This window comes from Capricornis sumatraensis, chromosome X (genome assembly GCF_032405125.1).
Source record: "Capricornis sumatraensis isolate serow.1 chromosome X, serow.2, whole genome shotgun sequence".
Lineage (NCBI taxonomy): Eukaryota > Metazoa > Chordata > Mammalia > Artiodactyla > Bovidae > Capricornis > Capricornis sumatraensis.
Window position 1 is genome coordinate 106,251,968 of NC_091092.1, and position 17,082 is coordinate 106,269,049.

Below are 17,082 nucleotides of genomic sequence, written 5' to 3' on the forward strand. Positions count from 1 at the left end.
GGGCTATGTTCCTGTGTTGCTGGAGAATCTGCATGGTATGTCTTGCTGTGGAACTTGTTGGCCCCTGGATGGTGCTTGGTTTCAGTGTAGGTATGGAGGCATTTGATGAGCTCCTATCGATTAATGTTCTCTGGAGTCAAGAGTTTTCTGGTGTTCTCAGGATTTGGACTTAAGCCCCCTGCCTCTGCTTTTCAGTCTTATTCTTACAGTAGCCTCAAGACTTCTCCATCTGTCACTTCCAAGGTGGTTCCCTCTGTTTTAGCTTCTGCTGTTTGCTGGTCTCTTCAGTGTCTGACTTCCACCCTGGCACAAGGGGGCAGTGGTAGACACTTTTTTAGGCTCACTTGTTCAGTCGTGCTGTGGGGAGGGAGGGACGCTGCAAACAAATAACACTGGCGTCTGTGGGGAGTGCTCGCAGTGTCTCGGCCACACTGGGTTTGCCCCCGCTCACGGCGTGTGTGCTTTCCCTGTCTACACTGCTTAGGCTCTAGGTTGCCCTGTCAGGAACTGTCTGAGGCCAGCCCTGGGTTGTATGCACTTCCCAGGTCTAAGCCGCCCAGGTTCAGGTACTTGGGTAGTCCTCAGAGGTACAGACTCGGTTGGGCCTGCATTTTGTGCCCTTCTCAGGTCCGAGCAGCTCTGGTGACCAGGTGTTTGGCGAGCACAGTCGCTGCGACCTATTGCCTCCCCCATCCCTGCCACTCAGTTCTGGGTGTACAATTGGCACGCCTTCTCAGGTGGATGTCGACTGTCCAGAATCCCAAGAAGTCTTGGTTAGCAACAAAGCCTGCTTGCAGTTTGGTAGATAATGCCTCTCTGGGGCCGTGATTGCCCGCTTCCGGCTCTGGCTACTCTCGCCTGCCTGTCTCTAGAGGGGGATGGGCCTGTCCACAGCCGGCTAGCTCTGCTCAGCCCTTTGTTCTGAGTGGGCCTGGTGGTGTCTTAGGTTAGGGCCTTTCGCAGGGTAGCTCTCCCACAGTCTGGTTTGCTATCTCAAGTTAGTTCCCTCAGATTGCCCTCAGGGCATTCAGGCCAAGTCCTTACTCTAAGCAATGCAGCCCATGCCTCCCTGCCCAGCCTCTGCTTGCTAGTGGCGGATGCAGGCGTCTGTGGGCGTCTGCGCTGCTTCTCTGCTGCCAGTTACCATTGGGCATGTAATCTGTGGGTTTTAATTATTTATTTATTTTTCCTCCAGGTTATATTGCCCTCTGTGGTTTCAAGGCTCGCCACAGACTCGCCAGTGAGAGTGTTTCCTGATGTTTCGAAACTTGTCTTTTTTAAGACTCTCTTCCTGGGACGGATCTCCGTCCCTACCTCTTTTTTCTCTCTTTTTATCTTTTATATTTTTCCTACCTCCTTTTGAAGACAATGGGCTGCTTTTCTGGGTGCCTGATGTCCTCTGCTGGCATTCAGGAGTTGTTCTGTGGAATTTACTCAGCATTCAAATGTTATTTTGATGAATTTGTATGGGAGAAAGTGGTCTCCCGTCCTATTCCTCCACCATCTTAGGACCACTCCCCTCAAGTGCCTTTTAAAGCCATACCAAGAACTCTCTAGATACCAGTCAAAGAAGTACAGTGAAAGCAGACCTAATGTCCCCATGAAAATGGGGATGATGAAATGAGAGACAAACTCACATTGAAACACTGCAGTGGGCTGCTTCAATCTTGCATCTATTTACTTCGTACCATGTACTGTGAGGAGCAAGACAGAACACACTCCTTGTCCTCTGGAATCTGAGGTCTTGGTCTGCCCTCAAAGAGCTCTCAGGGGACTTCCCTGGGGGTCCAGTGGTTAAAACTTTCCCTCCAATGCAGGGAGTGTGGGTTTGATCCCTGGTCAGGGAGCTAGGATCCCACATGCCTCGGGGCCAAAAATCCAAAACAGAAAACAGAAGCAATATTGTAACAAATTCAATAAAGACTTAAAAAATGGTCCACATCAAAAAAAAAAGAAAATCTTAAAAAAAAAGAAAGATTATCTTCTCAGCCCTGTCATAGCTCAGGACACGAAGTGTCAAGTGCTATGATAGAAGCAGGTTCCAAATTCTAGGCCAACACAAAAGAGAGTCATGCTTACAAGTCTGTCAATAAGGTTAGAGGCACCCATGTGAAGTGAGTGCCCAGCACTCTGATGTTCACTTCTCCCAGGGTGAGTGAGTTCAGGCCATCTACCAACAGGTTCTTGTGAAAAACCCTAAAACTCTACTTTGTCTCATCTCTGCCACACAATCCCACCAGGACCCCAACCGGCCTTTAGACCCTGACACAAGCTATTCTGTATTCATTTTGGAAAGGGAAAAAGGAAATTCTCTGGAAGAACTAATCTCCTGTTTTAAGACACAGCAAAAGAAGCCCATCCATCTCTCTTCCCAACCTCCATCTTCTGCCAGACTTTCTATGGGAATCCATGAAACACTTCTATATCCTTTACACAGATAAAACAAAATGCAAAGTTGTCTTTTATCACACTTTTCCCCTCCAAATTCTGAAATTTGCACAACACAGAAATCATCATTCCCTTTCATCCAGTGTCCAGGCTACAGATAAAAATGTATGAGCTAATTCAGAGGCACAAAGCAGAGTCAGAGGATTAAACAAAGCAATCACCTTCAAAATGTTACAAAGCCAAGCTGAAAAGCCTGATCTTGACCACACACACACAGTTTTTAATCAAGAAAGAGAAATACATCATTCTGTCATCTACCAAACTGTATTTTCTTTCCTCTTTAAAAGAAGAATGAACTCCTAGCAACTAAATTATTTTAATAAGGTTAAATGAAGCAGCAGCAGCAAAAAGCAGTTATCAGCTCCTCGGTGGGCAAAACCCTAATCTAATGCAGGTCTAATTAACTCTAATTGATGCAAAACATCATCTAAAAATCAACAGGAAGTGTATAGTAATAGCATTGGAAAGACCCTCATAATTTAAGAATCAATGTCTAAAGGGCATTTTTAAAAGGAATGTAATACCCCCAAGATGTTCACGTTCCATGCTACTTCATTCTTTATCAAAAGACCTTATCAACGGCTCCCTATCAAGAATCTGGAAGTGTCCAGAGAGGCAGACTTATGATAATTAATAGTAAAAGGCCTTCTTTCAAAATCATTAGGGATTCACTAAGCTGACAACACAAGCTGTTTAACACTTGAACTATCTAATGACATTGCAGGATAAGGGGTACCACCATATTTATGACTTTGGAAATTCTGTTGTTGAATTTCCAAACTACTCTGTGTGCACAGTGTGATGTCCGTTTACCTTTCCTTTTGCTTTTAGGTGCAGTTTGTGCCTTCAAAACCCAATCCGTATACTTATCTCACTGGGGGGAAATGGAGTTTGGATGTTGAAAGGCTGACCTTTGCTTCTTCCCTCTGCCAAACCCATCCCCTACCTGCAGCAGACACTCAGCTCTCTTTCCTAGTACTGAATATTGGATTCTGCAGGGGGAGAAAAAGAGCAAAGTTGAATAATAGAGGCAGGGAAATTTAGTTTAGTTAGTTGCCTACCCAATATCCATTTCTCCCTTCAGAACCCCAGCAGTTTTCAAGGTGGCCCAGACAAAGGCAAGCTTTCCTAGTCTCCCGTGTGTGGCCATGCAACAGTCCTGGTCAACAGATACAAGGAGAAACTTGGACATGTCTTGGACAGCTTTTGCTTCCTTGGTCAGGTGGAGACATACTCAGCACAGCCTTCCCTCTGCTTCCTAGCTTGAATGTAAACATGGTATCTGGACCTTCCCCCACGGATTCTGTAACCATGACCTGGGAAAGTCCCTGACATCACCAACTCATTGTACCAATACCAGCAGCCTGATGGCAGACCCCTTTATATGTAAGAATACAGTGTATTAAAAAGCACAGACATCACTTTGCCAACAAAGGTCCATATAGTCAAATCTACAGCTTTTCTAGTAGTCATGCACAGATGTGAGAGTTGGACCATAAAGAAGGCTGAGTGCTGAAGAACTGCTGCTTTCAAATTGTGGTGCTGGAGAAGACTCCTGAGAGTCCCTTGGACTGCAAGGAGATCAAACCAGTCAATCCTAAAGGAAATCAACCCTGAATATTCATTGGAATGACTGATGATCAGTCCTTTGACTGCCTGATGTGAAGAGCCGACTCACTGGAAAAGACCCTGATGCTGGGAAAGATTGAAGGCAGGAAGAGAAGCAGGTGACAGAGGATGCGGTGGCTGGATGCCATCACCGACTCAATGGACATGAGTTTGAGCAAGCTCTGGGAGATGGTGAAGGTCAGGGAAGACTGGCATGCTGCAGTCTATGGAGTCACAAAGAGTTGGACATGGCTGAATGACAGAACAACAACAATCTGTTGAAACCCCCATAGTCAGGTTTTCAATCAGCTACAGCTAACAGCACTGGTAACAGATATATTAAGCCAGGAAAGGGATCCAGCTTCTACCCTCAGATCTGAGCAGATTTCGTTGTTTAAAATAATCCCTGTTAGGTTACGGTAATTTGTCTGTTCCTTGGCAATAGAACCATTTGAGTGATGGCTGTATACAGGCTCTAACAGTATCTTTCATCACTCCTGTTTTGCCCAAGACCAAAGCCAGCAATGAAACCATTTTATTAAAGCTGTACTTGGCGTCATGCACCAGTGATCACTGATCACAAGCTGAAGTTTACAAAGGAAAGCTATGGTCTTCTGAGAACATCATTAAATGGCATAGCACAGAGTTTGCATCGTAAGTCTCTCCTTGGAATTTGGGGTTTGCCTCTCTCATACAATTTTATGTGGCTTCCCTGGTGGCTCAGTGGTAAAGACTCTGCCTGAAATGCAGGAGACCTGAGTCTGTTCCCTGGGTCAGGAAGATCTCCTGGAGAAGGGAATGGCAACCCACTCTAGTACTCTTGCCTGGGAAATCCCATGGACAGAGAAGCCTGGTGGCTACAGTCCATGGGATTGCCACGAAAGAGTTGGACACAACTTAGCTATTAAACAATACAGTGGTATGGAATTACCTTCAATCAGACATTCATGACAACTCTTCCCCCAACAGCAATTTTTTTTTTTTTTTTTTAGCAGTGCTGTGAGGCTTGCAGGATCTTAGTTCCTTGACCAGAGATTAAATCTGTGCTTCTAACCACTGGACAATCAAGGAATTCCCCCAACAGCATTTTCTGATGAAACTGAAGTTGACCTTTCTAACAACCAAGGTAAAAAGTTCATAAAGGACACAGACATAAAAGCAATAGTTGCCAATATGAATCTTGTCCACAGAGTAAGCAGAAATGTTTTTACTAAAAGAACGTCAAGAAGAGGGCAATGTGTTTAGGTGACCAGGCTGAGGTTCTGGGTGAAGAGCTATACCAGTACCAGACTTGCTGCTGCTGCTGCTAAGTTGCTTCAGTCGTGTCTGACTCTGTGTGACCCCACAGACAGCAGCCCACCAGGCTCCCCCATCCCTGGGACTCTCCAGGCAAGAACACTGGAGTGGGTTGCCATTACCTTCTCCAATGCATGAAAGTGAAAAGTGAAAGGGAAGTCACTCAGTCATGTCTGACTCTTAGCGACCCTATGGACTGCAGCCTACCAGGCTCCTCTGTCCATGGGATTTTCCAGGCAAGAGTACTAGAGTGGGGTGCCATTGCCTTCTCCGACCAGACTTGCTAGGCTATAAGAAAGGATGGTCTATGAAAGCAGGTGGTTCAAAAGTGTTGAGCAAAGGACCACTCAGTGGAACACTGGCACCACCTACAACTTCTAAGAAATGCAGAATCTTAGGTCTCATCCCACATATATATATATATATATATATATATATATATATTTTTTTTTTTTTTTTTTTTTTTGGCTGTGCTGGGTCTTTGCTGCTGCATGCAGGCTTTCTCTAATGGCAGCGAGTGTGGGCTGATTTTCACTGTGGGTGCGTAGGCTTCTCTTGTTGTGGAGCATGGGCTCAGTGGAATCTTCCCCGACCAGGGATCGAACCACATCCCCTGCACTGGCAGGTGGATTCTTAACTGCAGGACCACCAGGGAAAGCCCCAGATCTTCAATAGATTCTCCAGGTGATTCAGGTACATTACAACTTGGGAAGAACTGGTTTCAACAATTTTCCTAACATGTTAGAATACCTGAGGTCAGGAGATGTTACTTACTCCCACTCCAGTGAATGGCAGGCATTGCTCAGTATTTAGAAGGCCATAAATGTCACCTTTGGACCTTGCAAGGATTTACAGTATTTGCCACAGCAGCAAGAAGGAAATTTACTCTGTCCATGGCACCAATGATTAATATATTTGACTCGCCTAAAGATATTAATTTTCCTCAAAGGGTCATTTATCAAGGTCTCTGAGGTTAATATATATTCTTCAAGATGACAGTGATAACAAGAGTTGTTGCTGTGACTACACAATGGATATACGATAGCGATTTTTCATAAAGATGCTTCCCTCTGTCACCTCAACAAGGCAACACAAATAACTCATAAGTCTGGTGTGCGGTCTGGTTTATACCATGGGAAAAGGTTATCCTGGGCATTGGTGCTATTTGATCAGACCCAAGAATGCTGTCAATGGACTGTCAATGGCATTATCCAAAGAACTGGGAGCTTATTTACACCTAATCATGGCACCAATTCACTTAAAAATGTCCATTTGCTCTTGTAAGTAGAGGGTGAATATCAAACATGATTACATATATCAGTATCTTGCCGTCTACACTGAATGTGACAGCCCTGAAAGCCAGTGATGTTCTGAACAGTGCACCACGGAATGAAGATTAGACAAATGAAGCTTAGAGAAGTTATACAGAATTCATTTAAAACAAAAGTGGGACTTCCCTGGCAAACCAGCAGTTAAGAATTCACCTTTCAATGCAGTGGGTGCAGGTTTGATCCCTGGTGGGGAAGCTAAGATCCCACATACCTTAGGGCCCAACATAAAAGAGCAGAAGCAATATTGTAACTAATTCAATAAAGGCTTCAAAACTGGTCCCCATCAAAAAAAAAAAAGAAAAGAAATTAAAAAAAGAAGTTTTCCAGCAATGACGACCTCCCCATGAGAACGTGTCTCTCCCAAAGGATCTCCTTTATCCCTCTCCAAAAGAGAACAGGAAACATAAGAAGAGCCTGTTGCAGAGCCCCAATGCCTATTTCATGGATGTGAAATGCCCAGGATGCTATAACATCACCACCAACTTTAGCCATGCACAAAGGGCAGTTTTGTGTGTTGAGTGCTCTGCTGTCCTCTGCCAGCCTACAGGAGGAAAAACAAGGGTACAAAGGATACTCCTTCAGACAGAAGCAGCACTAAAAGTACTCTGTATCAAGGAGAATGGGAAACTATCCCAAAAAACACGTCTTGGATACAAAAAAAAAAAAAAGAGAGAGAGAGATAAATCTTAAAAGTGATCACTGGAAGCAGGAACTTTGGAAAAGAGCATCAGGATTTTTCATCCTACACACCAAGCTGGAAATTCTTGGTGATGAGTTTTCTGCTTCCAGCAATATGGTGGTCTAGAGCAATGGTTCTGGAACTGTGTCCCTAGAACGGTGGCATCAGCATCATCTGGGAACTTTTTAGAAGTGCAAATTCTCTCACTCTACCCCAGACCCACGTAAAGCACAATGACCCATGTTTTAATAAGGTTTCCAAGGTGATTCTGCTGGAAGCTAAATTTCAGTTCAGTTTAATCACTTAGTCATGTCTGATTCTGCAACCCCATAGACTGCAGCACACCAGGCCTCCCTGTCCATCACCAACTCCTGGAGTTTACTCAGACTCATATCCATTGAGTCGGTGATGCCATCCAACCATCTCATCCTCTGTTGTCCCCTTCTCCTCCCACCTTCAATCTTTCCCAGCCAGCAGGGTCTTTTCAAATGAGTCAGTTCTTCGCATCAGGTGGCCAAAGTATTGGAGTTTCAGCTTCAACATCAGTCCTTCTAATGAATATTCAGGACTGACTTCCTTTAGGATGGACTGGTTGGATCTCCTTGCAGTCCAAGGGACTCTCAAGAGTCTTCTCCAACACCACAGTTCAAAAGCATCAATTCTTTGGCACTCAGCTTTCTTTATAGTCCAAGTCTCACATCCATACATGACTACTGGAAAAACCATAGCCTTGACTAGATGGACCTCTGTTGGCAAAGCAATGTCTGCTTTTTAATATGCTGTCTAGGTTGGTCATAACTTTCCTTCCAAGGAGTAAGTATCTTTAATTTCTACAGTCACCATCTGCAGTGATTTTGGAGCCCCCCAAAATAAAGTCTCTCATGGTTTCCATTGTTTCCCCATCTGTTTGCCATGAAGTGATGGGACCAGATGCCATGATCTTAGTTTTCTGAATATGAAGCTTTAAGCCAAATTTTTCACTCTCCTCTTTCACTTTCATCAAGAGGCTCTTTAGTTCTTCGCTTTCTGCCATAAGGGTGGTGTCATCTGCATATCTGAGGTAACTGAGATTTCTCCCGGCAATCTTGATTCTAGCTTGTGCTTTATCCAGCCCAGTGTTTCTCATGATGCACTCTGCATAGAAGTTAAATAAGCAGGGTGACAATATACAGCCTTGACGTACTCCTTTTCCTATTTGGAACCAGTCTGTTGTTCCATGTCCAGTTCTAACTGTTGCTTCCTGACCTGCACAGAGATTTCTCAAGAGCCAGGTCAGGTGGTCTGGCATTAACATCTCTTGAAGAATTTTCCAGTTTGTGCTGATCACACAGTCAAAGGCTTTGGCATAGTCAATAAAGCAGAAATAGATGTTTTTCTGGAACTCTCTTGCTTTTTCGATAATCTAATAGATGTTGGCAATTTGATCTCTGGTTCCTCTGCCTTTTATAAAACCAGGTTGAACATCTGGAAGTTCATGGTTCATGTACTATTGAAGCCTGGCTTGAAGAATTTTGAGGATTACTTTACTAGCGTGTGAGATGAGGGCAATTATGTGGTAGTTTGAGCATTCTTTGGCATTGTCTGTCTTTGGGATTGGAATGAAAACTGACCTTTTCCGGTCCTGTGGTCACTGTTGAGTTTTCCAAATTTGCTGGCATATTGAGTGCAGCACTTTCACAGCATCATCTTTTAGGATTTGAAATAGCTCAACTTGAATTCTATCACCTCCACTAGCTTTGTTCATAGTGATGATTCCTAAGGCCCACTTGACTTCATATTCCAGGATGTCTGGCTCTAGGTGAATGATCACACCATCATGGTTATCTGGGTCATGAAGATCTTTTTTGTATAGGTCTCTTGTGTATTTTTGCCAGCTCTTCTTAATATCTTCTGCTGTTAGGTACAAACGATTTCTGTCCTTTATTGAGCCCATCTTTGCATGAAATGTTCCCTTGGTATCTCTGATTTTCTTGAAGAGATCTCTAGTCTTTCCCATTCTATTATTTTCCTCTATTTCTTTGCATTGATTGATCACTGAGGAAGGCTTTCTTATCTCTCCTTGCTATTCTTTGGAACTCTGTATTCAAATGGGTATATCTTTCCTTTTCTCCTTTACTTTTCGGTTTTCCTCTTTTCATAGCTATTTGTCAGCCCTCCTCAGACAGCCATTTTGCTTTTTTGCATTTTTCCATGGGGATGGTCTTGATCCCTGTCACCTGTACAATGTCACGGCTAGTCAAGGCTATGGTTTTTCCTGTGGTCATGTATGGATGTGAGAGTTGGAATGTGAAGAAGGCTGAGCACCGAAGAATTGATGCTTTTGAACTGTGGTGTTGGAGAAGACTCTTGAGAGTCCCTTGGACTGCAAGGAGATCCAACTAGTCCATTCTGAAGGAGATCAACCCTGGGATTTCTTTGGAAGGAATGATGCTGAAGCTGAAACTCCAGTACTTTGGCCACCTCATGCAAAGAATTGACTCATTGGAAAAGACTCTGATGCTGGGAGGGATTGGGGGCAGTAGGAGAAAGGGACGACCGAGGGTGAGATGGCTGGATGGCATCACGGACTCGATGGACATGAGTCTGAGTGAACTCCGGGAGATGGTGATGAACAGGGAGGCCTGGCATGCTGCGATTCATGGGGTCGCAAAGAGTTGGACACGACTGAGCGACTGAACTGAACTGAAATGATGTGTAGAGTCTTCTCTTGTGTTGTTGGAAGAGGGTGTTTGCTATGACCAGTGCATTATCTGCAAAACTCTATTAGCCTTTGCCCTGCTTCATTCTGTACTCCAAGGCCAAATTTGCCTGTTACTCCAGGTGTTTCTTGACCTCCTACTTTTGCATTCCAGTCCCCTATAATGAAAAGGACATCTTATTTGCGTTTTAGTTCTAGAAGGTCTTGTAGGTCTTCACAGAACTGTTTAACTTCAGCTTCTTCAGCGTTACTGGTCGGGGCATAGACTTGGATTACTGTGATAATGAATGGTTTGCAGAACACAGCTTGCCTGATGAAAAAAAAAAATGCCTCAAGCTTGAAAGCTAAATGTCAAAAGCCATTTACATAGTAGTTTTAGTTAGAATCTCTAATAAGTTACCTGCACCAAGAACTGGGGGCTTTCCTCTGACTGCTAAAAAAACTGATAGGGAGTTAGTTATATGTTGGTCAGTATTCAATAGTATGAGCCAGAAACAGCTGTCCCATACTGTGTACTACCTAATTAAAAGCTCATGCTATCTAAAGAAAAGAAATATTAAATCACTGTATGCTGTAAACAAATTCTGAGGGTACATCTTCCTTCTAATTTCTGATTTAATTATCTCTTCAGGTATCTGTTTATTCACTCTAGGCAGGATGTGATGAGGTACTCATTTCTTAGCTGTAGTAAAAGTATACTTACTGTAAACTGGCTTTGATTCTTCTATTCCTCTACATATTTTTATTCATAAATATTTAACAGTTGTTTGAGGAATGGTATTTTAATATGTAATTAAAGGGGCAGTTTTCTACATTAAGTTCTTATTTGTAGGACAGCATAATTCCTTCCAGACAAACAAAAAAGGCGTTCTTAACAACTGATTATCTGTATCTGTCAGTGTTTAATTTATCAAAAGTGAATGCAAGTTTTCAACAGATGGAGATAAGGATTGAGGAACATACACAAGACTTTATCACTTGTGTGAATATAAAAGTAACAGATTATTTTAAAAACAAAAATCATTTTAGATGTCTGAAACTATACAAGTCCAAACGTAGAGTTTCCTAAAGGGTCTCTTAAATGTTAACAATGAGAGAGTTGTGTGTGTCAGCACAGAAATGCACAAGCAGATCATTTTGACCTGTCATCAGCTGGGCACATTTTTCACTTTGTAATGTAAAAGTGGTAGAATTTTACCATCCACTGGCTGTCATGAAGCTGACGGTAAATGAAAATGTGACAGAATTCATGACCAACCAAGTAACCTGTAGACCAAACATTTCAACCCAAGATCCTAAGTAGCTCTGCTGTCAGACCCAGAAAAGCTAAAACATTTTGATAGGAGCTCCTTTTAAAATGTGGGCTGTCCCTTCTTGAGACTCCAATAAAGGGGATTATTTAGCTTTGTGAAATTAAAAACAGTTCATGGGCATCCCTTCCTCTCTTCCATGAATATGTATTAGGAAACTTTTTTTGCCAGGTCTGCCTATTATTCAGATCAGTATTAGTGAAAAGGGAGTGGAGATGAAGAACTTAGAGCTGCTGCAGTCTTGCTGCAAGCAAGGCTCTCTGGGAAATGTGTAGGATGGAAACAAACATGAAATGTGCAGTGAACAGTACACCCAAAAGGGCAGCCAGAAGTGCCGAGGAAAGGGAGAAAAAAGGCCTGTGAGAAAAGCAACAAAAGAAACTCAGGGAACAAATGTGGTGTTAGGCACTTCCTGCTAAGGATCCTTCTTCTCACAGTTGGCCATCCACTTCCATCCTCACGCTTAATTGTCCATGCTTGTCTCCAATTCTCTCTTCTATCATGTTCTATTTGGGAACTGGTCAACTGTGTCTGAATGCCTTCCAGACACCTCCTCTCTTTGAGTTTTCGGGCTACTGAGTGGCATCTTGGGTGAGAGTCAGCAACAGATTCAGTCCTGAAACTCCAGAATGGATATGCAGACACTCTACCCACTGCCTCAAGGGTTCTCTCAATGAACAGAAACAACTATTTGCCATTCATCAGTTAACATTTATTGGCATATTTAGGGAATGGGGAATTTCATTTAACATGAAGGGTACCACCCTTGTACAGCCAAGAGATCAAAGCCAGTCAATCCTAAAGGATTGAACATTCATTGGAAAGACTGATGCTGAAGCTGAAGCTCCAATATTTTGGCTGTAAAAAATTTGCCTGCAATGCAGGAGACCTGGGTTCAATCCCTTAGTTGGGAAGATCCCCTGGAGAAGGAAATAGCAACCCACTCCAGAGTTCTTGCCTGGAGAATTTCAAGGACAGAGGAGCCTGGCAGGCTACAGTCCATGGGATCACAAAGAGTCAGACATGACTGAGCACCTAATACTTCACTTTTCACTTTCACCTGATGCAAAAAGCTGACTCACTGAAAAGACCCTAATGCTGTGAAAGGTTGAGGGCAGGAGGAGGAAGGAGCGAAAAAGGATGAGGTGGTTGGATGGCATCACTGACTCAATAGACATGAGTTTGAGCAAACTCCAGGAGATGGTGAAGGATAGGGAAGCCTGGTGTGCCACAGTCCATGGGGTTGCAGAGTCAGACACAACTGAGCAACTGAACAACAAAGGGTACCACTAGCCCAAGGCAGCAGAAAGAGCACAAGTTTCCAGAAGAACCTGAATTCTAGACAAGATTCAATCCCTTATCAACTGGGGATCATAAATCCCACAGGTAAGTCTTGGTTTCCCTCTCTTGTCTTAGAATCTTAACTGGCTGGTTCCTACCAAAAGTATCCTGCTTGGGCAATAAATGTTATCATTATCCTACCTCTCAACCCTACATCCTTGGGGAAGTTACTCAACCTCTCTGCAATGTTTTCTATTTTCTGTTCTGAAAATGTAGTAGTAATAATATCTAACTTGAAGAGAGATTGTGAGAATTAAATGAGACAGCTTATGTAACAAGTAGTTAGTCGAGTTAATGTTCTATATAATTATTAGTTACCACTGGTTGCAATGACTTGGAAGCATTATAGAATCTTGGAGCATCTTAGAGCCACTGCCATGAAAAAAAAACTATATTCTTATTCTGCTTTATATACGTGATTCCACCAATCTTTACTGTATTCTAACCATCTATCTTTTTACTTTTAATTATTTTAACTGGAATCTCCCCTCCTTTCTGGGTAGAAGTTTAATAAATATAGCTCTGATCTTCATTATTTTACTCAATATTTTTAAAGGCACAACTATTTAAATTAAACCATATGAAGATTTTAAATGACACAGAGCTATTCGGCCAAACTAATAAAATGTCATTAAATCCTAATTTAGTATTACTTATTAGAATATTAGGAATGTATCAAGCCACACTTTTGATGAGGAAATATGCTGACAAAATTTATCTATAAATGACATTATTTCTATCATTAGGTAATATTCCATAGATGTTCTCTAAGAACATTTGTTAATCACTAAGCAGGAATAAGACTATGAAGAAGAGAATATGGTGAAATCACAGCTAAAAAGCACAGGTGAGATTAAGAAAAATAGCTCTTATGTTCTTGGTATTTATATTTCTCAAAGAAATATTAGGTTGGTTAAAAAGTTTGTTCAGACATTTCCATAACACATTATGGGAAAACCCAAATGAGCTTTCTGGTCAACCTAATACATGTATATAACTTAAAAAGTGGAGTTCCTCAAAACCATGTTCAATGATTACTATTTCCTTTTTCCCTCTACTTCCCCCTGCAAGATAACTTCCTTTTCTTTCTATATCGTTTGTTTTTCTATTTTGTCTATACCAAATTCGCACCTTAACTTTCCGACAAACTTGCATAACTCCTCTAGGTACAGCCAAGCATATCAGGTAATTCATCTATTCTATTATTTTTCTCTTAGCATCATCCTGGCTGTAGCTCTGCTTCAGTACTTAGGCTTCCTTCAAGACTTGATACCCAGCTACATCCTGGGCTGTCCTTTACCATCACTCTTGAAGTTTTCTGATCTCATCTGCATTGGAGCTCCAGGTTTTGAAATCTCATACTTTCCTATTTCTCGGTTCATTCCACCAACACCATGGACCGCCCTCAAAAATGTTTTACCAGCTCCTGCAGTGTTCCAGACAGTGGTTGCTTCATTTGGAACGTCTGGTCTGTAAGTTCTTTAAATACATTCTGTGAAGCAAAATTACCTATGCCTTACACTTTTGAAAGAAAAAAAAATGTGTTTTTTTTTTTTTTTGAGAACTTGCAAAGATTTTTTTTTCTACTCTCACAGTTGATTGATAATTTTGGCTGCTACAGAATTCTAGTTGAAAATTTTCTCTGTGAACTTAGGAGGCCTTGTGCCACTGTTGGGTAGCTTAAGTTGCTACTGAAAGTCCAGTGCAAATTCTTTTAAGGAAGCAGTTTTATTTTTCTTCTTAGAAGCCTTTAGAATCTTTTTTTTATTCTTTTTCTATCCAACATTGCTGGGGAGGGGGTCCCTTAAATCTAGAAAGTTCTATTTTTCACATTTGCCCCACAATTCCAGAAGCCTGGAAGTACTGGGAAGATTACACCTCCATCTAGTAGTGAAATGCTGGTGGGAGTGCTTGACTCGTCAGGACAAACTATGAGATGCTATCTGTCCTCTGGGGTTCTTTAAAGACTGAGATGGAAGCTGTAACTCAGCCTAAAAATCACACCTTTGCTTGGCTTCCCACTCTTCACTGTTTGCCCTACTCCTATACTGGTTTCTCTGAGAGTCCTTCCTGAATGAAGTATATCCACACCTCAGAGGCAACTTCTGGAGAGCCTAGCCTAAGAGTATCACTGAGTTGCTCAGGTTTGTGAAAGGACCTATCAAAGTTGCAACTGACAAAGTTGAGCTGAGACTAACTGGCTTCTGGAACTTCAGAATCCATGCAGAGCACTCTCCTGTACCACCATTTTTATTCACTCTTAAGTTAAACTCCAAAAACACCTTGAAGTTCAGAGAGTCGAGTTCAAACTATCATTCCAGGTGTCTTGGGGTACAACTCGCTCTCCTCTTGGCCATGAATACGTCAGTAGAAAAACATGCAGAAGTCTTATCTGACTTAAATCTCCAGAAGCAGCTCTATAATCACGAAGATGTGGGTTCAACTACTTGCCCAGCTGTGTGATGCCAGGCAAGTTCCTGAACCTAAGTCCCAGTATTCTTCCCTGAAATGGATATAATATGTTCATCACAGTACCTGTCATACAGTCAGTCCTATCTTTTGAGTTATTTTCTGGTGGTGGTGGTAAGTTTGTGGTACTACCACTGTACGGCCTTCACCAAGTTCCCACATTTCAGAGATGTCTGGCCAAGGTTAAGGGTATAGTATAAGGCAGTGGTTCTAAAAATGTAGTCTCCAGACAAGCAGCAGCATCAGTGGAAACTTGTTCACAGTACAAAGTCTCAGGTCTGACTCCAGATCCATTGAATCAGAAACTCTGGGGCTGGAACAAGTCCTCCAAGGGATTCTCATACATGTTCAAGTGTGAGAAACACTGACCTGAGGCCACAGATCTGGGAAAGACATTATGGACCCCCATGGAGAAAAAGGCCACAGACCTAGAGACAGCTGTTGGGATATTGGAGATTTTAGGCAGAACTAACAGCTATACTTTATTTTCTTGGGTTCCAAAATCACTGCAGATGGTGACTGCAGCCATGAAATTAAAAGACGCTTGCTCCTTGGAAGAAAAGTTATGACCAACCTAGACAACGTATTAAAAAGCAGAGACATTACTTTGCTGACAAAGGTCCATCTAATCAAAGCTATGGTTTTTCCAGTAGTCATGTATGGATGTGAGAGTTAGACTATAAAGAAAGCTGAGTGCCGAAGAATTGATGCTTTGGAACTGTGATGTTGGAGAAGACTCTTGAGAGTCCCCTGGGCTGCAAGAAAGATCAAACCAGTCAACCGTAAAGGAAATCAGTCCTGAATATTCATTGGAAGGACTAATGCTGAAGCTGAAACTCCAATACTTTGACCACCTGATGCGATGAACTGACTCATTGGAAAAGACTCTGATGTTGGGAAATATTGAAGGCAGAAGAAGGGGACAACAGAGAATAAGCTGGTTGGATGGCATCACCAAATCAATGGACAGGAGTTTGAGCAAGCTCTGGGAGTCAGTGATGGACAGGGAAGCCTGGCATGCTGCAGTCCATGGGGTCGCAAAGAGTCAAGACATGACTGAGCGACTGAAATGACTGAATGGATATACACAACAACTCAGTTATTAGGGATAAGAAGAAATCATAATGATGCCTTTACTATTAGAGTATGTGCTCAGTTACTCAGTCATACCTGACTCTTTTGTGACCCCATGGACTGTAGCCTGTCAGGCTCCTCTGTTCATGGGGTTGTCCAGGCAAGAATACTGGAGTGGGTTGCCATTTGCTACTCCATTACTATTAGAGTAGTGTAGTTATAAATGTCAAGATCATGTCATAAATGAGTATGAATAGGAGCTAAAGAGTAGATTTAAGTTTGTAAAACTGACAGTGAGTCTATACGTATGACACAGCCTTGAAACGCAAATAGAAAAGTTCATTAATGCAAGAAAAAACATAACTTCTGGGCCCAGAAGCTGAAGAAACACTTGGAAGAATCCTTAATTGTATTAATCCTTTGCTGAGACAAGCTACTGACTGTACATGATCTGGAACATTTGCTGAGGAAAACTCATTTGAAACTGTCACTTCACCAGAGAGGCAACTACTGAAATTTGCCTGAAATTCTGAATTAGTGCCATACAAGCAAATGATCTTTAGAAGCAAAGATGAGGCTTTAAGAGCAGGAAAGAGCTCCTTGAATCTCCCCCTCAGATTCTGGGGGGAAGAGAGCAAAAGAACAAACATCCCAATATCACCTGCATAGCAAATCTCTTCTGATAAAGCCAATTAGGTGATTTACTCTGAGAAGCACAAATCAGACACAGGAAAACCAATTCCTAGATTAAGTCTTCAAAGAGCCTGAACTTAGCAAAAAGAGAAAAGAATGCCCTCTTCCTGGAGGAACCAAAGTGCAGAGGGCAAC

The 17,082-nt window shown here is 42.4% G+C and overlaps 1 protein-coding gene and 1 pseudogene across 1 annotated transcript in view; one reads left to right on the forward strand and one right to left on the reverse strand.

Annotated features, from left to right (window-relative positions):
- The window catches only part of LANCL3 (LanC like family member 3), a 111,170-nt gene that overhangs the window by 78,528 nt on the left and 15,560 nt on the right, over positions 1–17,082 (reverse strand). The gene's annotated exons all lie outside the window — the stretch shown is intronic.
- Positions 7,125–7,281, forward strand: LOC138071246 (small ribosomal subunit protein eS27-like; annotated as a pseudogene).